The sequence below is a fragment of the Hippopotamus amphibius genome, chromosome 5 (genome assembly GCF_030028045.1).
Source record: "Hippopotamus amphibius kiboko isolate mHipAmp2 chromosome 5, mHipAmp2.hap2, whole genome shotgun sequence".
Classification (NCBI taxonomy): Eukaryota; Metazoa; Chordata; class Mammalia; order Artiodactyla; family Hippopotamidae; genus Hippopotamus; species Hippopotamus amphibius.
The window spans coordinates 14,647,907-14,659,094 of record NC_080190.1 but is presented as its reverse complement, the minus strand read 5'-3'; the positions used below and the strand labels follow the sequence as shown (position 1 = coordinate 14,659,094).

Below are 11,188 nucleotides of genomic sequence, written 5' to 3'. Positions count from 1 at the left end.
GCAGGAAAACCTAGATTTAAAGCGCGTGACTGTCCTTTTTGTTAATTCTTTCTGCCACAGTCAAACTTCATTGCGGTTCAAAATGCTCTGACTGGTACCCAGGGATGCTGGATGTGTGAAACTGGGAAGCAGGCCATCTTGGAAAGGCAGGCAGTTGTGGGGGGCTCAACATCATCCAATCCCCAAACTGGAGCTGTGAGCTCATGACCAACTAAATCAGGTGCACGGAACTCTGGCCTCATCACATTACCTGCCTATTAGTTTTGCCATCTTTTTTTCTTGTGCAACGATGAATTGATTTTCTTTAAGATAGGACTTGGTTACATCCTAGCCTACCTTTTTCTTGCCTACTTATTGATACTTTGCATGTGAAGACCCAGGCTCTAAGAGTGCCTGAGAGGTGCTGTTAATGTAGTTGGTAGAGTCCTTGCAAAGGGTCTGCATGGAGCTCTCGGAGCTCTTCCCTACAAGGGACCAATTTGTGAAAAGAGATGCAAGGATGCAGATGCATCCACAGAGCAGGGCATGATGAACAGAGCAGCCCCATCAGTTCCAGTCCTTACTGGCTTCAATGCAGGCCTACTGAGGCAGAGCCAAGTTATGTGATTCTGCAAGGAAGGCCACGCCATTCATTGACTTCCACTGCATAACAGAACTGGAAAGTTTGTGAGGTAGACCTGGCTTCATCAACGATGTAAAGGTCACCAGGATCTGTCTTTCTCTCCCTTGTCTCTGCTCTGCTTTCCCCAGTGTTGTCTTCACTCTCAATGTAAGCCCCTCATTCACACCTTTCTTGTGGCCAGCAGTCCCATATCGAGGTATTGCCCTCTTTCACACTCATCTGGTTTAATCTCTGAAACAAACGCTGATGGGCCAACTTGGGTCACATACCCTACCCAAACAGGGGCTAGGGTTTGAGCATGGAGTACTCTGATTGGCCAGACGTCCTGGAGGAAGTGGGTGTGGCCCCTTGATTGACAGCCCTATCAAAATCAGGTGGAGTCAGTGCTGTTAATTTACAAAAGGAAGGGAAGCAAGACATTCCCCAAAGTAAGTGAGATCTTCCATGTTCACCTCTAAATTTCTTTTCACATGCCAAGTCCATCAGATTGATGCTGGCTGCCCACAGTTAGTGGATTAGAAGGCTGGCATTGATTAGCAGGATCTGCCAGGGGTGTAGGATATCGGTGTGGTGGACACATGCTCTGTTTCTTGCTGCATCAGACTTTGTAGGCATGAAAGGCTCTAAAATTCACATTGATTTAGTTTGGAGGGAGGTTCCTAATCACACATCAGAGTTGCTGATCCAGAAATCCCAGGGCACATCATTTACTTGCTTCCAGCCTCTCTCCCCTATCCCATTTCCCTGCTTCACAGGACCGTTTCCTCCCTGTTAGGGGCCTCTGCTTGGGCTGAGGGAGGAAGCCCGATACTCCAGCTGAGGACCCTCCTCTTCCTCTAATGCCGAGCAGAGGTCCTCAAATATTCCCCTTCTCAGGGGTGGGGGGACTTCCTGGGGCCAGGCACTTCCTTTTTGCTTTTTCATCCTAGATAGAGAGAAAAAAAGCAGGAGAAGAGAAGAGAGGAAAGAGAAGAGGACAGAGGTCTGGAGCAATTTGGATGCTTTACTCTGAGCTGATTCTTTTCTCCCAGTCAATAGCATCCTGGCTGGTGAAGGGAAAAGGGTGGTAGCTGGGACACCTGCGGTTGAGAGTCATCCCTAACTCGATGAGTAGGGGCCCTTGGCACCTTCTCTGGGCTCATGGAGCCCATTCCTGAAACAAGGGGTCATACTTTACAGCCTTCTCCAGCCCAGACTCTCTGGAGTTCGATGACAATAGTAGCTCTTTTTCCCTTCTCATAATGATTTCTCACACAGGGCTGGAAAAGTGGTTCCTTCTAGTCACACACACAGATGCAATCCCATACGGATTTTTAAAAATTTATTTATTATTTAAAAAAATTAAAAAAAAATTCAGCTGCACCATTCAGCTTGTGGGATCTCAATTCCCTGACCAGGGGTTGAACCCTGACCATAGTAGTGACAGTGCTGAATCCTAACCACCAGGCCACCAGGGAACTCCCCAGATTTTTTTTAAACAAAGGTATCTTTCAATAACAAAGAGAACTTGGACCCACGTGGTCCAGACATATTTGACCTCTGTTTGCTTCACTCTTATAAGGTGATGGTTTAACTGACCTCCTGTCCATTTTCAGTGACCATGAAACATGAGTTCAAATGCCAGCTGTGCCTTACTGTATTACTTTTTTTCTTTTTTGCTGAGTGACCTCGGGCCAATCACTTTGCTTCTCTGAACATGTTATTCTTCCTCCGTAAAGCGAGGACGTCCACTTATTGAGATATTGAGATATTCAAATGTTTCATAAGGGGTTTCAAAATCATGAAGAATCATACAGGAGACAGGGATGAGCTGTTATTAAACTCTCACTCAAAACTGGCCTAAGAATGGGCCAGAAATTCCTTCAGGCATGTGTGTACTGTGCCTTGCACGTAGCAGACACGTGGCAAATATTTGTTGAATGATTGGAATCCCAGGGGCTGTTTGAGCTGTGGTGGATCTCCACATAGCACTTGGGCTGTGCTACTTTATATCGCAGCTGCAGGTCTCTGATGGGACAGCTGGAAGGGTGGGTTGTGGGCCCGGAGCAGGGCTGTCTGGTACCTGCTTGGTGCCAAGGCCACTTACTCACCTGAGATGGGGCATCTGTCAGCCAAGGTAGGGAGATAGATTTCTAACAGCCGGTGGAGGGGTGAGGGTGGAGCTTGTGTTTTTCTGCTCGTATTGTAGCTGTTTTTCCTCTTTCCTTTTGGGAATAAATTACTGTGGCTTTATAGCCCTTACAGGAGTTTCTGGAAACTCCAATTGGATGAATCCCAAAAACTGAATTCTTTTTCGAGTTTCCAACTCCCTCAGATCCTCATTTGGAAAGAAAATGGGGTCAGCCTCCTTGCCTTTGACAGACACCCGATCACCCTCCAAACGGGGTCACCTCCCCTCCATCTTGGAAGTCTTTTTTTTTCCCCAAAGGACTCCAAGGACATGGCTGAGCCACTCAGACACACAGCCACTCCCAGAGGGTGAAGAGGCAGCTTTGGAAGCTTTGTCAGCTCCTTGACCAAGCGATCAAGCCAATCAGGACAGAGCTGGATGGGGCGGGGTGGAGGAGAAGCCGACTTCCCGCTCCGTCTCCTTGCCCTGTCCTATATTCCTTCCTCCTAAGAAGTAGACATTGACATCCAGCAAGCGCTTTTACACCCATGTCGGTGTACGCGGCTTAACAAGCATGGACGGTGCTCTGCTGTCAATTCAATGAAACTCCCCAGCCCCAGCCCCCATCTTACAATAATGCTCTGTGCAGCCAAACATCTGTAGCCCAGGAGAGGTAATCTCCCTCTGTTTTGTTTTGCTCCAGACAAAATGGTGGAAAAGCTGAAATTTATGCCTTTGGAATCTGAGGCATTAACCGTTGTAAATCAGCCTTTGGTGCCCAAAGGTAACAATTACCTCTCTCATTAATAGATTTCCCCAGCCTCGCTCATAAAACAACTCTGGAAATGTCTCCGGGGACAGGGTGGGGGAAGTGAGCCCGGGGGTCATTAACAGTCAAGTACCCTGGGTGCAGAGGGAGGCCGTATCCTTCTCCCCAGGGCAGGCCCAGCGGACGTGAGAGAAAGGGCACACACGCAGGGGCCCCCCAGACAGGGCCGGGGTGCTGCTTTTGTGAGGCGGGTGTGCAGGTCAAGCAGAAGCCCCACATCTATGCAGTCCCTCCCAGGCAGGGGTTCAGAAGCGTTGGGTCTTGAAGAGGAAAGGATTGAACTGATGAGGGAGGATGGGAATGCTGAGGGAGGGAGGGGGACACAGGGTGGAGGGGGGGGAAGGAAGGCTCCCATCCTATGACTACAGGTGACTTTCTTCCCTTGGGAACACCAGGGCTGGAAGGCATCCTGCTTTCAGGAACCACACGGGGACAACGGGGGCCCGAGGACGTGCCCAGGATCACCTGGCAAGTCAGTGGCTCACTCAGCCATGACCGTGAAGAAAAATGTAGAGGCCTGCCCAGAGTGCTGAATGCGGACCCTTTCCATCTCTGGTTGGTTGGAACATAAAGTGGATTTGTACCCAGTTTATAATTTCTTCTGCAGATGGAAGCAGGGTGATGAAGCTGAGGCCGCATCTGTGGCCGCTGGAAATGGTAGATGAAAAGGCCTCACCTGGCTGGAGGGATGGACCAATCCCGCCCCCCCGCCCCCAACTCCATCCTTTGTACCTGGGAATGGGTGTGAATGTGGGACTGTGGAGCAAACAAAGAACAGAGAGTTTTTTCTGCTACTTGCTGCTCCCCATCCTAGTTTTATGTTATTTTATTTTTCTTTTCAGGTGGGATTCTGGCACCTCTTCTTCTGGGATATTGGTTTGTAGAAAGAACCCATGAGGGATTTGCATTTGACGGGGCCTGTGTAAGAATCTTAACTGCATCGTTAGCTAACGAACAAGCTGTGAGGCCTTGTGAAAATCGCAAAACCTCTTCCCTCCCTGTGTGCAATGGACACCGTGGTTCCTGCTTGAGATGGTTCTCTGAGGGTGGGTGCCCAGCTGTGCACGCAGAGAGGGCACCAGGCTGAGCGGCTGGCACAGGGTAGGTCTTCACAAAGTACTTTCTGGGTGAATGGAAAAGAAAAGGTATCTATTGCTGTAAAATAAGAGTGGGTATCCTACCTTCCTGGGTCAGTTTAAGTCTCCCCCTGAAATTTACTTGGATGCAAGAAACCAAGGCCTTCCTGGTCTCTGGGAAGGCCTCCTGGCCCTGGGACAAAGCTCGGCTCAGAGAAGCTGCCATGCTGCTTCCGGCGCACGGCGCAGCGCCCAGCAGGCGGTCGGCTTCCCACGCTCCACATCTCCCGGCCCTGAACCTCGCTTCCAGCTCACAGCAACTGCACCAGCCCGATGAACAGAGAGCATTACCCCTTGTTTGTTCGTTTTCATTGTGGTAAACTATACGTAATATAAAATTTACCGTTTCTGTCCGTTTTGAAGTGCTCAGTTCAGTGAGATGAAGTACCTTCACGTTGTTTTACAATCACCACCTCTATCCATCTCCACACCGTTTGCATCACCCCTGTACCCATGAAGTAATAACTCCTCCTCTCCCTTCACCCAGCCTTGGTAACCTCTGATATTTCCTGTTCCTGTGACCTTGACTGTTCTAGGTAACCTCACGTATGTGGAATCATACAATACGTGTCCTTTTGTGTTTGGCTTGTTTCACTTAGGATTATGTCTTCGGGTTCATCTGTGTTGTGGCATGTGTCAGAATTTCATTTGTTTTCAAGGCTGAATAAGATTTCATCGTTTGTGTGTAGCACATTCTGCTTATGCATTCGTCCGTCAACAATCATTCGCATTGTTTCCATGCTTTGGCTATTGTGAATAATTCCACCATGAATGTACGTGTGCCGTGTCTGTTTAAGCCCCTGCTTTCAATTTTTTGGGTATATACCTGGAAGTGGAATTCCTGGATTTGTGGTCATTCTACATTAAATGTTTTGAGGCACCATCATACTAACCCTTTGTAAAACGTTCCCAGTGGAAAGGCAGTGCTGCAGGGGTGCTATCTGATGAGACTACCACCCCCACTCTGGGCCTTTCCAACGTTAGGGCTGGGGCTGGGAGTGGACTGGGAGGATCCTGGAGCTGGCACAGGGGACCCCTTGGCGATTCAGCACTGCCCTCCATCAACCGGGACCACTTTTACACCAAACCCCGGGAGAAAGGAAGCATGAGCTCTGTTCACCACGGATGGACAGAGATTGTTTTGGTTCTTGTGAGTCAACAACAGCTAAACCCCCCACCCCACGTATGTACACACAAACTCCAAATTTGGTTCAGGAAAGTGACTTAAGAAGTTTTAAGGGGTTGTGATTAAACTCTTGGGCTTTGGTGCCAGTTCAAATTCTGGTTTACAACAAGCACCTACGGTATAGCAGAGGGAACTATATTCAATATCTTGTAATAACCTGTAATGGAAAACAACCTGAAAAGTGTATATATATATGTGTGTGTGTGTGTGTGTATGTGTGTGTGTGTGTACAGCAAAGGTCACTTTGCTGTACACCTGAAACTAACACAACATTGTAAATCAACTATACTTCAATTAAAAAAAAAATAAAAACCAAATTCTGGTTTAGTCACTTACTAGCTAGGGACCTTGGACAAATCTTTGAACCTGTGAGCCTCAGCATTCACATGTAGAAAATGGGGGTCACAGGTTGTTGTGACCTCAGAGGGACATTAGATGTGAAAAGCTGTGCACAGTCTTGGGCCACAGGGAGCTCTGTCCAAGGACTGGGGTTTTGTTCTCAGAGGCCGCTGACCACGCCCTGTGCAGAGGGGTTAGAAGATGTCCCCGACTGGCAGTTTGGCTCTGCCTCATCTGCCTGCTCTGGGGGTGGAGGGTGCTTGAGCCTTGGGTGTCACACGTTCACTGCCAGGCCTCCCAGGTCTTGAGACTGGCGCTGCCTGTGGGGAAAGGCTCACAGTGGGGGGATTTATTATCTCTGGTCTCTGGTGCTTCACGGGTCATGTGACATGGCTAATCCTTAATTACACCTAATGTTAAAGGTTAGTCCACCTCTGGGATGTTTCCCAGCTTGAAGGTGCCTATGGAAAATTAGTTCATTCGTAAAACAAAGTGTCAGGTTACAGATTCAAATGGCTTCCCCCAGTCTCTGGCAGAGGTGGGGTTGGTGGGAGCTGCTGAGAAACATCCCCAAGCTTGCCTCCGGACTCATCCGTTACCTCTAACAGGGTGTCAAATGAATGATTCCCTTCCAGAAAGATAGTAATCGTGCCCAGAGGAAGGGTGAGTTCAAAGGGCTTCAGAAGCATCGGACAGTCACTCAGATGGACAAAGGTCAGCGTGGGGAAGATGAGGCCCAGGAAGTTTCGTGGTGATGGTTCAACTTCCCTGTTCTTCCACAAGTGTCCCCCCACCCCCATGGCTGCTGTGCTTTGGTCAACGGAGACATTGCCAAGCTGCCAAGAAGTGCTGGGGCCCTCGGCTCCACCCTGGGCAGTGCCCCAGTGGGCTCAGAAGTCATCACAGCCACGGGCCTGTACTCCAGGGCAGCTTTGCTGGGCCCAAGTTCTGCTGGCTCTAAGGATGACTTCCTGTCAGTCCAAAATTTATTAAGTCATCCAGTAAATATCTCCTGGGCACTCACCATGCCAGGTACTATTCTAAGATCTGGGGATGGATCGCAGTGACCAAACAGACAAAACAAGAATGGCTACCCTCCCAGAGCTTCCATTCTAGTGGTAGGGGGCACAGACAGACAATGAACAAAATGTGTTAGTAACATGGTAGTGTTACCTGATGGTGCTATGGAGGAGAAGAAAGCAGGGGAGACAGAGGAAATACTGGCCTGAGTATGTGCTGCAAGTTTTGATAGCACATACTTCCCCCAGAGAAGGCCTTACTGTAAGTTGAGAATGGAGCAAAAACCAGAAGGAGGTGAGGCAGTAAGCCATCCAGAAATCTGAAAGGACAGATGCTCCAGGCAGGGTGAACAGCAAGTGCAAAGGCCCTGAGGCAATAGGATGCAGGTATGTTTGAGGACTAGCAAAGAGGTTGTGTGGCTGGAGCAGAGAGAGCCAGAGGAAAAGTAGCAGAAGATGAGGTCAGGGAAAGCAAAGGCCATGCATTGATTTCTCTGCCTCTAGCCCTGTGCTCAGCGTTTCTTGGCCTTGACCATGGATGTGACATGTCTGCTGTAGTGTTTTATTTTTTTTATTTTTTTATTTTTTTATTTTTTTAAATTTTTAAAAAAATTGATGCTATTTTTTTTAATTAATTAATTTATTTTACTGGCTGTGTTGGGTCTTTTTTTTTTTTTGCTGTGCGCATGCTTTCCTTTTAGTTGCGGTGAGTGGGGGCTACACTCTTCATTGTGGTGCGCGGGCTCCTCATTGCCATGGCTTCTCGTTGCGGAGCACAGGCTCTAGGCACGTGGGCTTCAGTAGTTGCAGCACATGGGCTCAATAGTTGTGGCTCACGGGCTCTAAAGCACAGGCTCAGTAGTTGTGGTGCATGGGCTTAGTTGCTCTGCGGCATGTGGGATCTTCCTGGAGTAGGGGTCGAACCCGTGTCCCCTGCATTGGCAGGCGAATTCTCAACCACGGCGCCACCTAGGAAGCCCCTGCTGTAGTGTTTTAGAATAGGGATCAGCAAACTACAACCCTTTGGCCAAATCCATCCAGCTGTTTTTGTAGATAAAGTTTGATTGGAACAAAGCTGTACCCATTCATTTACATATTGTCTACAGCTGCGTTCAAGCTACAAGATTGGAATTGAGTAGTTGTGACAGTGACTGGATGAACTGAAAGCCTAAGATATTTACTATCTGGTCCATGTTTTAGAGCACAGGCTTTGGAGTTAAACCACATGGGTTCAAATCTCTGCTCATTTATGATCTATGTAGCCCTGGGCAAGTTATCGACTTCTCAGAGCTTTATCCTCCCATCTGTAAAAAGCTGATCATGTCTATCTTACAGAGTTTTCTAAGATAAATGTACATACCTGATAAATCCAAATCCTTTTTAAGGAGTCAGCAGTGGGTGCACAGTCCTGGACTCACAGGGACAATATCTTAGCAAAAGTCTTCATTGGTCTTAGGTTCCCCTATCTGTTAAGTGGGGATAATTATTTATGAAACTAAAATGAGACAGTGTATGGCTTGTAGCAAGCACATATTAAATAGAAGTTGCTGCTTTTATTTTCATCAGTCTTACCCTCCATTGTCTCATATGTGTGGGGACATCTGCAAATTCTCCAGGCTCTGGGAGAAAAACCCAACATCTGTCTGTATATCCATGTGCTGCTGCCCTGCTACAGGCTCCTGGTACATGCTTCAGCTGATGGTGCCTGGAAGGGAGCTCGCTTTCCTACAGCTTGGCATCTGGCCTAAACCCACTGCTACCTGACAGAGCGCCAACCTGTTCAGCACGTTTGAATTTGCAAATAATCTCTTATTTACTCTGAGAGTATCCACAAAGCTGAAGCTCGTCGTGGGTTTTTATTATGTGGTAATAAGTACTGTTGAGGAAGTTCTCTCTCTGCAAAGCCCAATTAGTGTATTTATTTATTAGGCTCTTTTATCATCAGGTAAGAGTAATAAGAGGGTCATTATAGGATTCTGCCCACTGAACCCGGTTTGAACATTTGCCGATTGGCGGGGGTGGATGGGAAGTGGCGAGAATTTGGGATGGGATGGCGGTCTGGCTTGGGAAACGTCGCTTTTGTTGGAGGACTTTGTCATGCCGCTTGGCTGGGAGGACAATCCACGAGTTACACTGCAGTAAAAAAAAAACAGTGGCGAGAGTCCAGTGGTTGAAATGCAGACGCCCACATGTATTTATACTTGCAGTGCCTGGGCCATGTGTGCGGTGATACAGCGAACGAGAAAGTTGTGGAACTGAAAATAACATATGTCTGTCTCAAGTGCCAGAGGAAATTGTAGCACTGACGAGAAGGGGAAGGGTCCAGATTTAGAGATGGGGGAAGAAATATGCTCCTTGTTCAGCCTTGGTGTTTATACACAAGCCCTCGTTTCTTCTCACACATAATGAACAGCCACAAAACTGACAGGAAAACAAATGCAAAACGGGGCGAGTTGATTGCTTCTTCGAGAGCTGGTTGGCGTAACGGAGTTCTGGATTGAAAATAAAGTTCTGGCAGGTTGAACTTTGACCCCCCCTCACTCCCTTGTTGCGGTTTCTGAGTTCCTGGGATCTCGTTCATGAGAACAAAGCTGTGGATGTGGTTGAAATGGGTCGAGGTGCAGATGGTAAGAAAGGGATTCCTCCTTCACCACAAACCTCCTTGACTTAAAAATGATTAAAATAAAAATCTCCAAACCAATTACTTTCTGTCTCTTGAGAACCAGTGGATTGTCTAGGGTTTTTTCTGGACACAGGGACCCTGAAGATGACATTTCTCTCCTGAGTGGGGTGCTATTTTTAAGGCTGGGTTACCAGCCTCTAACTCTTAGTTCCATGTGTCTATATGTATAAATAGATATGACTAAATTAAAAAAGAAATAATGTTCACATCTTTGTTTTTTTTCCATCCTCACAAAAACAAGTAACGGTTTTGACTTCATTTTCCACATTTCTCTTTGCTGTTTTGACGTTATCAGACGCAGCCCAAGACTCGGAGTACATTTGGTCTTTGCAAACAAAACTCAATAGAATCAGCCTCTGACACCTCCCGGTGGTTCTGGGATTCATCGCTCTTAGAGCACCCCTGACAACCCAGAACCCCAGCCCAGACCTCAGATCCAGCTGGAAACCTCCCACCACGGCACTTGGCTTGAAACTAGACCCTGAAGACTTTAACATACATGTTGGCCTCTTACATCTAACTCCTGCCTGCCTCAGTTTTTTCATCTGCAGAACGGACGTAATACTCTCACCACCTGCCAGGACCAGGAGAGAATGGGAGGAGTTGGAGAAACACCCACGGTGGGATTCAGTGTAGCTGCTGAAGTGAAGTAGAGCCTGATGTCCACTAGTCTATTGTTCTCTGCTTCTTCCTCACCTTACCGGTTAAATGTGACCAACACCCAGTGTTCATGCTCTAATCTCCCTTCTGTTCAGAAGTGAATTCAACTTGTCAGGCATACTGACCCTGGGGACCTGAGCCTGGGGGCTGAGCCATCACAGCCTGAACACCTCCTGCGGGCCCGTATCAGGTGCCTCTCCTTTGTTTGCTCGGTTACACCTCACACCAACTGCCAGAGAGGCATTGGTGATCCCATTTCACACACTGGGAGACTGATGAGCAGCTGCTCCTTTCACACCAATTGAAATGTAACTATAATACTCCCAGTGGTTAAAAACACACGTTACAACCAACCAGAGAAGACGTATGCAGCTGTCTGTGGAGGATGCGGCAGGTGGACAGAGGGCAGGACATTCAGACTGGAATCTTGGGAGGGAAGCACCGGATTCTTCCACATCCCGTGTGGTGGGTCTAATAGAATCCCCCTTACCTTGAAAAAAAGAGTTGTGTCTACCCAGATGTCCGAATATGCCCTTCTTTGGAAATAGAGTCTGAAGACGTAAGGATCTTGAGAGGAAATCATCCTGGATTTAGAATGAGCCCT

General features: G+C 47.9%; 1 long non-coding RNA gene across 1 annotated transcript; it reads left to right on the top strand.

Annotated features, from left to right (window-relative positions):
• Positions 1–2,606: 2,606 nt before the first annotated feature.
• LOC130854060 (uncharacterized) lies at positions 2,607–6,045 on the top strand. Its single transcript, XR_009053960.1, has 4 exons — positions 2,607–2,738; positions 3,436–3,516; positions 3,957–4,116; positions 4,404–6,045. It is a non-coding gene; the product is annotated as an uncharacterized LOC130854060 (long non-coding RNA).
• Positions 6,046–11,188: the final 5,143 nt, after the last annotated feature.